The following is a 12,419-nucleotide window of genomic DNA, read 5'->3' as shown; positions in this document are numbered from 1 at the left end:
ATATATACCTATATATACACACACATGTACACATCTCTAATACTAAAATTACTTTATGAGTGTCCATTAGTATCCTTCTTTCCATAGACCATAGCAACATACATGCTCACATATCATTACAATATTGATAATGTCATTTCATTTTAAATTCTAAGATTTTTCTTTAAATTACCCATGAGGTTTGGATATTGATGTAAGAAGAACAATATATGTTATTATGCCACTTATATAAATATATATTTTGAAATTCTCTGATATAAATAAATCTGCCCGAAAAAAAATTAAAACTATTTATTTTCTAGGGGAAATATCTGTTGTTGGTTTTTGTTTTGTTTTGTCTTTTTGTTTTATATAATTATTTTTAATGTCCAACGTTTATAACACAAGGGCCAGAGCTTCCTCCCACACTCAAGTTTATAAATTCTTAATTGGCTTGTGAGGCCAGTAGGGATACTTCTTTTTGTCCAATTTGGTTTCTGGGAAGACTTCATTCAAATCCTTGTTGGTCATCTGATCAAATGGAATTATGTTCCTCATCTCCTCCAGCTCTTTCTCATATTGCTCAATCCTGCTCTTTGAGAGACAAAAAGTCAGCACAACTTTTCACATCTTCTTTTTCATCAGCTCCCACCAGGGCACTGTATTTATCCTCTGGCACAGGAAGCTTCAGGGCATTAAACTTGTTCTCAAAGTCATCTACCAAGCTGGCCTTCATTACATTGGCCTTGTAGTAAGTCCAGTGGATGGTGGGTGGTTTCTCAGGTAGAGTAGCCACATTGGAGGTGAGGGTCTCATTCCAGGATTTCAGGGTGTTAGCAATGGCCCTCTGGTTTTCGGGGCATGATCTCCACAAAAGCTACCCAGTCAATGGTTTTTAGAGCAAGTTTTCACCCAGCCATCTTGAGATCCTTCACCAATCCCGGTGGCCCATAGTCCACAACAGCAAGTCGAAAAATCTGTTTTAATCACTCCACTTGATGGCATAAAAAATGTAGCTTCCAAAAATGGTGCAAAGTACTGTGAATAGTGTTATTAATAAGTGTTTGGCTATATAAATTCTAAATTAAATTATGGTTACAAGTGGCATAAGGAAAGTTATGTTGCTGTCATGGTAAAAGAGAAGTGATAAATATCATTGTCCACCCTTATCGTCCTGTATCTTAAAAAGCTATAACAAACTCATTGGCATCCTATTATAATTTCCTGAATACAAAGTTGAGCAGTGTTTATGGGACATCTGCGACCGAGATGCTCAGCAGATTTATTGTTTCCTCCTTGTGATATGGCTTTTAGTAGCACTGTTATTTATTTCTAACAATAGTATTTCTTGTACACTATCTCAATGATGATGCCTTCATTTGTATAAAAATAGTCATGCTAATGTAAAGACTGACAAAAATATATTATAAGCAAGGTGTTAAAAACTCTTTTCTGAACTTAAATTTTGTATAAACTCAAGGTGTGGAAAACAGCCTTTAAACGACATTGTAGATTTCCTATATAATTTTATTGTTCTTACTTAAAATTATTTTCATCCAGAGCAGAGGAGGCAACCTCTGGCTATCCCTTAAGGATAACTTGCTATACAGGGACTTTAAGAAATCACTCTATTTTTCTCCTCAACCACAATAAATAGCTCAAGTGTCTCTTTAAGAAGTCAACAACTTCCTTCATCACTGAATATAAGAACTTCCTAACCTAGTATCATCAAAATGAGCTTCTTTAGTATGCTTTTATCTGTTAAATTCCATCAGAGAAGACACAGGTATTAGGGGATCATATTAAAAAGTAATGATAAAGTATTATCAATGGTAACAGGTTAAATCAGGATAGTTACTAAAAAACTTGTCCCTCTAAATGTAAATTTTGATTTCTTAAAATAACATACTTCTTTGTTGTCAAAGATTAAAAAGTAAATTTCAAAGAAATCACAAACTATACTAGTAATAAAGAGTAGATTGGGAAGTAAAGCAGATAGCCAGCCAATATTCATTCATAATAAATCCTACATAATTGTGTTAGAATTATAAAATGATAGTAATATGTCTATAAGTGAATTCACATTTAAGGAGTCTATTTTGTAAATGACAGCATTTAATCATTAAAATATTTGGTTTCAGATGCTGATTCCTGACAAAGCAGGTTTATTTCCCTCTGCTAGATTCAATTACTGCCAACTCTCAATTAGGTGGCAGTATACTATCTCATTTATATATTATCCTTCCACCCTTTCTTTCCTCCTCTCAAGTATTTTCTAAATGTGTTGAGTTCACTATGCAAGGGGTGGAAAAGAGAAATGAATGAGTTTTAGCAATTATTCTTGTAAATTGCACTAAATATCTGAGTTTTGGTTATGAACATAACTATTTCTCCCAGATATCATTGCTGATTGTGATACAGCTGCAATCTCTAAATCAATATGCCTCCCCCAAAAGAGGTCCTTACCAAACACTTTTTATCACATAACAAAATTCAGATTTGGGCAGAAGTCTACCTATCCATTCATTTAAAAAATATGTGACGAGCCCAGCCGGGCATGGCTCAGCAGTTGAGCATCGACCTAGGATCCAGCAATCGGGGTTCGATTCCCTGTCAGGGCACATGCTCGGGTTGTGGGCTCGATCCCCAGTCAGGGGCGTGCAGGAGGCAGCCGATTAATGACTCTCTCATCATTGATGTTTCTATCTCTCTATCCCTCTCCTTTCCTCTCTCTGAAATCAATGAAGATCTATTTTTAAAAAAAAATGTGACGAGCAACTACCATAAGACATACATTGTTTTAGAAGTTGGAGATTAAATAATGAACTAAACTGAGTGTTAATATAAATAACCTGATAGAAAATGAAAATACATATGACATGGGAGGAAGAGGAAGAAATTGTGGGACTGGTGGACTTGAATAAGCAACAGTGGTTGGGATTAAGTAAACAAGCAAGAAGTGGTGGCATTTGCTAGAGACATCCACAGTACATCCACAGTAAAAGTACAAAGGTAGAGTGGATTGATTCACATGCAATTAACTAGATAGGTGTGTTGATAAATATCTCTGATTCTTTGTTTTCTTAGTGTATTATGAACCAGGGACATTAGATAAGAGTGATAAGGGAGAATTGTTGGAGGCTTATCACAGAAGAATGTGTGAAATAGTTGCCTAGAAATATAGGAGACTGAGTAGATCAGGGAAACATAGTATGATTTCTGTAAAGTGTTGAGAACCCAGTTAAATTCATTATTATAAATTTTAAAAAGTTCTATCAGTGCTTTTGTTGTTTTTTTTCCAGTTGAGTTTGAATTTATAAGATCCAGGGTTGTAGTTTTATGAAGTGAGTAAAACAAAATGAGAGAGGAGAAAAAGAGCTGAGTGTACTAAAAAAGTGATTATAGTAATTGACCATGGAATTTACCCTAGGAAGAAAAGAAGTGAGGACATAAGATGATGTGAGAGAGAGTGAAAAGTTGGTTATACCAAGAGATTACAAACTCTGGTACAGTTGTATAATTGTTGTAACTGGGATATTTGGATGAGTAAACTAGAAAAAACGGATTTATTAATCAGAGGCTAGGATGTATAAAGCCAAGGTTACAGAGCGATATAGTTATTGATAATGACAAGTTCTTGGATTTCATGATAAGAGTAAGAGACTGAATTAAGATTAACTGCAAATTTATTGGAGAAGAGGAGGTTAAGGAACTGAAAAGACAGAGGATTGAAAGGATCACCCACAAGGATACTAAAATTACTAAGGATCAAGAATAGTGCTGGAGAGACAAAGAATAAAATATTCAAGAGAAAGGAAAGTGAATGTTATGGGTTGAATTTTGTCATCCCCAAATATATGTTTAGTCCTAACCACCATTACTGCACAATGTTACTTTATCTGAAAGAGTTAAGTAAAGAGAGGATAAAGATGAAGTCATACAGGAGTGAGGTGCGTCCTTAATACAATCTGACTGGGGCCATTATAAAAAGAGGAGAAAGACACACATGGGAGAAGATGACCATTTAAAGAAAGAGGGAGAGATCAGTGATGCTCTATAAGCCAAGGACCATTGGAAAACACCAGAATATAGAACAAGCGAGGAAGGATTCATCCCTATAAGTTTCAAAGAAAACAGGGCCCTGCTTACACCTTGATTTAGACTTCCAGCCTCTAGAATGGCAACACATTAAAATTATGTTATTTAAGCCATTTGGTTTTTAGTGCATTGTTATAGCACCCTTAGAAAATTAATACACTAGGTATCTGCAATAATGAAGGGATAATTGTTGGAATAGGCTGGTGGCCTGAGTCTAGCAGAGAAGTTATGAAGGGAAGAAAATGGCATGGAATTTGGCAATAAAAAAAAGAGGGCAACAACACTAATTCCTGGCAACAAATAAACTTTACCACTTGAGAGCTTTGCAATTGAAACCATAAAATCAGCAGAGAGGGTGCCTAGGAAGGAAATGATTGAAAAATTTTCAATAGAGATTAAGGATATAGAAATTTTACTAATTAGCTTTACAGCCCACAGAACACAGTGAGTGGGTTTGGGAATTGAGAGGATGGGGACTGATTGTGGAAAATGAGAGAAATGTGGAAGTAAGAGTTTGGGTGGACAGAAGAGACCTGAAAATCTTGAACTTCTTGGACTGATTGATGTAAATGGGTAAGAAGGACATGGTGGGATTAATCCTGATGGTTTTGAAAGCCAATTACAGTGGTAAGGTTGTGATCTTTGTGGGGAGGGATGGGTGAGGGTTCTTTCCAGGCAGACATATTTGCTCTGAGACTTTCTCTTCTCTTTTGTGTTGGGAGGCCATCAGAGAATTGGTATCACCAGGAAAGATGAGAACCTCTGTGGACTCTCCTTGTCAGTGTGTAGATGGTGATTTTCAGAACAACAAAAGGATAGGAAGCATGCCACTGAGAGCATGCTAGCTTTTGTGAGCAGTCACTATTACCTCTTAAATGATGATGAAGCTGCTGTAGGGGTGATGTTTCCAGAATGAGTGGAATGTGTTAAAGGAATGTTTATGAAGGTACTCAGGATGGTTAAAGAAAGCGTCCTAAAAGAAGTAATATTTAAACTGGAACTGAGAAAATGTTATTAGTGCTCTAGACTATGATCATAACAGTGAGAATTAATAAAAGTGAAGAGATTCAAACTAGTTGGAGTAAATAAAACAACTTAGCTCTGTTGGGAGGGGATGGAAGGAGGAAGTAGCCAAGTAAAAACCCAGTTTCTGGCTTCAGCAACTGATTGATGCCATTAATTGGAAAAAAAGAGAAGAGAGAAACAAGTAATTTTGGGCAGACCAATTTGTTTCAATACAAATTTATTTCATTCCATCTCATATTGGCTCTCAACATTTCAGTAAATGTTTATCTTATCTTTAACCATTATATTCCTCACAGGACCTATTCCTAATATTTTCTGTACCTCCTCACCACCATCTCCTTCCATACTCTGTAAATTAATTGCCTTGCTTACTACCCTATTCAGAATAATTTTTGAGAAGACTAGTAAGTTTTCTTTACAATGACCTCTCTTAATTTCAATTAAAACATTTCCCCATTCTTATTTTATTGTGCAATTCTCAGAGGCGTACCTCTTCTTCTTTTCTTTTTATTTTACTTTAATTTTTTAAAATATATCTATTGATTTCAGAGAGAGGGAGAGAGAGAGAGAGAGAGAGAGAGAGAGAGAGAGAGAGAGAGAGAAACATCAATGAGAGAGTCATTGATTGGCTGCCTCCAGCACGCCCCCTGCTGGGGATCGAGCCCCCAACCCGGCAAGTGCCTTGACTGGGAATCCAATGGCGATCTCCTGGATCCTAGGTCAATGCTCAACGGCTGAGCCACGCCCAGCCAGGTTCTTCTTTTCTTAAGAAAACCTCTCTCCACTTTGGTTTTTCACCCCATTCCCTACTTCTCATTTCCAACTGGATGTCTTACAAGCACTGCAAATATATATGCTCTGTGCTTTTCCTTACTCTGCGCTGTTGCTTACACCGGTACCTGACTCAGTTACTTTTCATTGCTTCATATTCATGAATCTTCCCATTCCTCAACCCTTTGTCTTATCATCGTGCTGGAAATAATTCTTTCCCATCTGAATTCAGGTTGTTTCTGATCTTTTCTCCTCTAATGATATTTATTACATGCCACTTTGTTTGTGGTTATTTATGAACACATAGTTTGTCTCATCTACTCTGATAGATAATTTTAAAAATATATTTTTCATTTTTATTCTAGCATAACACCTGGAACAGTGGCTTGCATATAATAGTTTAGTTAATGAACTATTGATTGATTGAATAACCAAGAACTAGCCAAAGCAAGTGAAATGGAAGCTTTGATTTATGAGAGATTTCTGTCCTATTAAGGTTCACACAAAATAATTTATCTCCAAACTTTCTTTTGGACCTTCTGTATAAGCTAGAAGATGCCTTTGAAAATTGGCCTGAGTCCTTTCCCATTCAATCGTAAGACAGACCTATATAAGGTTTAAAATTTTGCTCTATTAGGCCTAACTAGAAGCCACTTCCTTTTTAAATTCTAGCCATACTGATCCATGCTTTTATAATAATGTTATACCATTCTTACCGATGCTTTTTTTTTAAAATGATCTTTCGTCTTCTAAATTGTCCACACTTCCAAATGGCAGGCCAATTATCATACTTACATTACAGAGTTGTACAGTTTTTAAAAATTATTCTTTTAAATTCTTTGAAATTTTGAAATAAAAGATATTTAAACAAAACCATAACTAGGCAACCACTAATTTCATCAACCACAGTTCAACAGGAAACCAACAAGCATTGCATCAAGGAAAAGTTAGGCCATATTGAAGTATAAATTTTCCAACAACTAAAAATGCTAAAAACCTTAAATTTGCATTGGAAAATTAAGAAACATACTCATGCTGGAAAACCTAAATTATAGAATTGGTGTAATACTGGACTTAGTTATTGAAAGCAAATTTTTTTCTAATAATACTCAATGGACTTTAGGCTATGCTCACTGGTCCTGTAAATGAAATTTACAAATAAAGTACACTTATGTAAAAGAAAAGCTTTTTCACAACATGACTGAAAAATAAAAACTTAACAAATTACTTCAAATTTTGATCATTTTTGTGATGTCACTGCTTTTGTTATGCCCCATATATAATTAGCCTATCTAGCCATTATAATCTAACATTTCCTATAACACAATCATTTACATTAGAAAAAAAAAATCATCATTGACATAGAGTGACAATATCAAACATATGGAGAGCAATATAATACTTCTCTTTCTCTCTTTCCCTCTCTCTCTCTTTCTTTTAATTTTAAGTTTGCTAAGCTGAATTCTCAGGTTGAAAAGTAAAATACTTTCTACCTTGCCAGAAAAAAAATAATTGCTGCCAAAACACTTCAGCTTTAGGCATTCATCCTATGCACTGAAAACATATTCCAAAATGATTGAATCAGATCCAATCATTCGGGAATCATTTAAACATTTTGATGGGGTCAACAGTGCCAAAAGCTCATGCAAAGTTGCTGTGCTGTGTGCTGTGTTATCCAGGTGCAAGATTCAAAATCCTACAGAAACTTTGCCATCCCAGAATCTATAGCAATAGAAAGATTTCACAGAGCCATGTATAATTATACTCTAGAGAGATGTAAAAAAGAAATATCTGCTACACACAAAATAAATACAAGAGAAACATGCAAAATGATCTCATATATAGATGCAGTAGTAGAGCCAGGCATTGTAGATGTTGAGACTTATTTGATTTGAGGGAGGTCTCTTTAAGTAAAGAAATGAAAAATTAGATATGAAAGTGAATGTTTCTTTAGAATGAGCAAAATAAATAACATGAAATTACAAATTTATAAAAGCTGACAAGTATTACAAACATTACAACATCCAGAAAAAGAACATATTTTTAATTAACTGTCTAACATATCTCTTTTATATTATTTTTCCTACATTTTTTGCTACATACTCTTTGATCACCTCTTCATAGTACAAAGATTTTCTGACGTCATTTTCTATAGAAAGAGAATAATAATTCAGTTTTTCCCTTGACATAGTTTAGAAAAGTTTCTTTCAGCCTTAAAAATCACAGTTGGTAATATAAACTATGAGACTGTGGTCAAATTTTTTAAAATGCCTGTCAAGTTTCTTTCAGACCTAAACAGTAAGATTTCCAATAAGATTCTAAAGCTTAGCTTTGCTTACATACATTCCAGACCTTGTTTCTCCTCCACTACCCACACTCTTCCAGTACTGAGTACCTTGCAACAAGATCATATTGCAATATGACCTCTGACACGGCCACTTCATGTCATGGTACACAGTGAATTGGCACTGTGGGAAGTAGGCATATTCTGGGAAGCCAATTCTCGTTCACATTGTCTAGTGATAATTTAAATATATAAAGAAATGGCCATTATACTATAAACATAATTAAATGTACCTGCACATTATATTCCTTTAGATCTAAAAATGTTCATGGTTTTTCTAAAGTGAGAGGAAGTGTAATTGAGAGGAATATGAACAGGAAAAAGACAACAGTCTTAAATAATTTTGGTTAAGTTATCTTACTGTTAATTTAAAAAAAAAGTACACACACAACCCATGGGTACACATCTGCAGGCCCCTTTCAGGACCTTAGAAGTGGCCAGTGAAGTGAGGCCCTGATGTTAAGCTCATTAGCTTTACAGAAAATTTGCCTCTTGTGGAATGACAGACTCATATTGTCCTTGCAGAATTATTATTTTTTGTGTTAGAAACAGTTGAACATGTGTGTATTTGTGTGTGTGTGTGTGTGTGTGTGTGTGTGTAGTAATGGAAAGTGATGAGGTGCATGGTAGTGGAACTGTGTGTGCTCAATCCAGAATTAGCTGGCAAACTCAAGCTAGGAATCTCTAGGGACCATGTTTTAAGCCATCTGGAGGTAAGATTCTTTTCACAGTCACATTTACCATTCCAATTCATTTTTCTATTTTTATTCCTTTTATAACTGTTTTTTAAAAAAAAATAGGTAAAAGGAAGTCAAAAGAGTTTGATCCAAGATGCCTAGAAAGTAGTCCTAGAAACAGAAAAAGCATTCTATAGCTGCCTATCACCAACATTGTGCTGCCATAATAGTCAACCCTGATATAGTAGTCAATATGATAAGGGGTAACGACTTTCTCTGATAGAAAATTTTTATATTGTTTTACTGATTTTTTTAGAGAGAGAGGAAGGGAGAGGGAGAATGAGAGAAAGAAATATTGATGAGAGAGAAACATTGTTCTGCTGCTTCCTGTACACCCCTGACTGGGGATTCAGCTGGCAACCCAGGCGTGTGTCCTGATGGAGAATTGGAGCAGTGCATGGGATGATGCTCAACCAACTGAGCCACACCAGCCAGGACTCTGATAGAAAATTTAAGATGAGAATTTTCAGATGCTATTAATCTAACATGCATGGGTAGTGTCATATATTCTGAGTAATTACAAAACCAAACAGATATCTACTCCAAATCATGCTACCACAATAATGAAATCTTTAAAGTTTTAAAAAATGAAAAAGAATGCTGCCAAAAACTTAAATAAAATCATCTGTTTTACATCCATTTTTTTCTTACAGAATATTGAAAACTTCACACAGTTATCTGATGTTTTACTGCTAAAGATTGATCATAAATACCACTGCATCAGATTTTAAATTATGTATATTAATTACTAATTATATGTCAACAAATTAATATATATTAATATATATTAATATGGGGAATATATATATATATACACACACATAAATATATATTTCTTAAAGCATCCAGGAAGATTCAAAATAGTAGTACAACAGGAAAAAAATTTATAGTTATAAAATCAGAAAACAAAGCAATTAAAAAATATATTCTTTAAATATAACACAAAACAGTGTGCTCGGACAAATTTAACTGTCTAAACCATAGTATTTTCACCCATAAAAAAAAGAAACGTAAAGTTTTAAGGTTTGAAAGTGACTGTATCATTGACATATCATGTTTCTATGGCCAATTAATCTCCCAAACTTAAGTTTCCATCATCTGAACATCTTAAAAAATTCAGTATATAATGAGTATAATTAATATAAAAACTTTTCATCCTATACCTGACATGCACTAAACTTTCTTTTAATAATAAACTTTTTCCCATGGAGCTTGGTTCAACCATGTACATAAGAAAATATAAAACAACTTCTAATTAAGGAGTTGTCTTTGGTGTAAGATGGTATTCCTTTTAAGAACCTAGTTTCTCCACTATTGTTAAAGATTTATCATTACCCAAATTTGTCCAGAAACAAAAATACCTTTTTTATTTCAGAAAACATTATATAAAAGGCTCCCAGTAATCTCACTTTCATAAATGTCTACCATTCTATTGTGTTGGAAGTCATATTTTAATTTGGGATTAGGAGAGTTTGTGACTGATAATTTATATAGAGATTGTTGTATAATAAATAAGTCCACTTTATTCTGTCTACCATAAAAATATCTTTTAAAACTATCAGTACTTCATCTATCAGTATTTTTTAAAATTTAACTTTATTGGTGAAAGTATTTCAGATGTCCCCCCCTTTTTCCCCCCTATTGACCCTCTCCACCCTTCTCCCATCCCTTCCCCAGGCCTTCATGTAAAGACTGGAAGGGCATCAAGAAAGAGATAATGAAGAAGAAAAGTAAACATTTAAGCATGGAGAGATTTCAAAATATAGAGAAATATGCCAAAAAGTGTATCATAATTATTGAAAAGCATAAATCATTGCTTAGATTTATATTAGGTTCTTAAATGTATTGAATAGCCAATAATATATAGCACAAAACATTTTGTTAGTAAGTGTTAAGTGATAAAGTATATCCATATAATAAGCATTCCTACAGACCTTTCTTGAACTCAAAAATCAAGTTGCTCATCTTTCCTAAGACACAAACTAAAATATTACCTTTCTTATTTAATTTTTGAGTACCCTGGAGAAAGAGCAGCAGGCCTAAATTTTGACCTAAGTCTAAATGCCAGAGTGCTATCCTATAAGCATATTAGCTGCAAATAGGAAACCTATTTTGTGGCTCTGGAAGACAACACAATAAGCTACAATTAAATCTCGGTTTGCTTTACAAAGCACAATGTTTATAGCACACCGACCCTGATACTTCCATAAAGGTGATGAATAAGAAGCCAAATTCAGTGATATGCTCCTACAAGAGCCTCCAGGGTACAGTCACTATCCTAATATAATGACTGTTTATGTTAAACTGATTATGCTAAGACTACTTCAGGTTGAGCTTAATGTTTCCAGTTTCTGAATGCTTAGCTCAAGACATCACATAATAGCATTTCATCTGTGTGTACGATTTTGTGCTTGTTTATAAGTGTGTGTTGTGTGTGTATACTAACAATAAAATGTTGAGAAAAATGCATAATTATTTCTCCTATCAATTCAAGCTGTATCCCACATTCTAGTTTTGGAGAGAAATACCCAGAAACTAATAGGTTTTCTCATCAAAGAAATTAACATCCTGCCTATAAGTAATTAGAAATTTTGCCTGGCCAGAGTGGCTTAGCAACTGAGCATCGACCTAGGATCCAGGAGATCAAGGTTCGATTCCTAGTCAGGGCACATGCCCAGGTTGCAAGCTCTATCCCTGGTGGGGAGTATGCAGGAGGCAGCCCATCAATGACTCTCTCTCATCATTGATGTTTCTATCTCTCTTTCCCTCTCCCTTCCTCTGTCTATAATCAATAAAAAGATATTTTAAAAATCTTATAACTGCAAGAGATCTTTTAAAAGGTTGTTCACTGTGGTTCTTCAAAGACCTACATTTTTAAAGTCCAATATTAATTACTTTTCCCAGTTAACAGACTTCCAAAATTTTTAACAGTTTGAAAAATTACTCTGAACCTGGCCAAAAGGGGTAATAATTTGCCCCAATGTCTTCTCTGCCTACAAAACTAAAGTAGTATCACAACCAGGTTTTTTACCAAGACTACTATTGGTTAAATAAAGCAATAATTTAGAAGCTACCAGGACACAGATGTGAAGAAACCGATTTTTACAGAACAGAGAACAGGTCATTACAAAAAGATGAAAGCAATAGTACTTAAAGACAATTCAGTATGGAAACATAAAATTAGTTTGACAAATACTTTTTGAGCAAAATAATCAGTGCAAAACTCTGCCAACTTTCTTTAGAATGGGACAGATAAAAGAATTAGAAAAAAAATCAGATGCAGAGAGATGATTTCTTGCTTATTGGTACTTGGGGAAGGCTCAATACAGTCATACAGAGGTGAAGAATTATAAGCATGCCAAGCAAAGGGAATAATGGGTAGCTGAATTTCGTGAGAGCACCAAGTATATGAAGGAAGTATAAAAATGAAATATAGACTGAAACGATATAGAAAAAAAAAATCT

At 34.4% G+C, this 12,419-nt stretch overlaps 1 pseudogene across 1 annotated transcript; it reads right to left on the bottom strand.

The window, feature by feature from the left end:
- Positions 1 to 396: 396 nt before the first annotated feature.
- On the bottom strand, positions 397 to 887 carry LOC308550927 (ATP synthase subunit d, mitochondrial pseudogene; annotated as a pseudogene). Its single transcript has one exon. The product of its transcript is annotated as an ATP synthase subunit d, mitochondrial pseudogene (transcript).
- Between the last annotated feature and the right edge of the window lie 11,532 nt (positions 888 to 12,419).

This window comes from Miniopterus schreibersii, assembly GCF_964146895.1.
Source record: "Miniopterus schreibersii genome assembly, chromosome: X".
NCBI lineage: Eukaryota > Metazoa > Chordata > Mammalia > Chiroptera > Miniopteridae > Miniopterus > Miniopterus schreibersii.
This window is presented reverse-complemented; position numbering and strand designations above follow the sequence as displayed.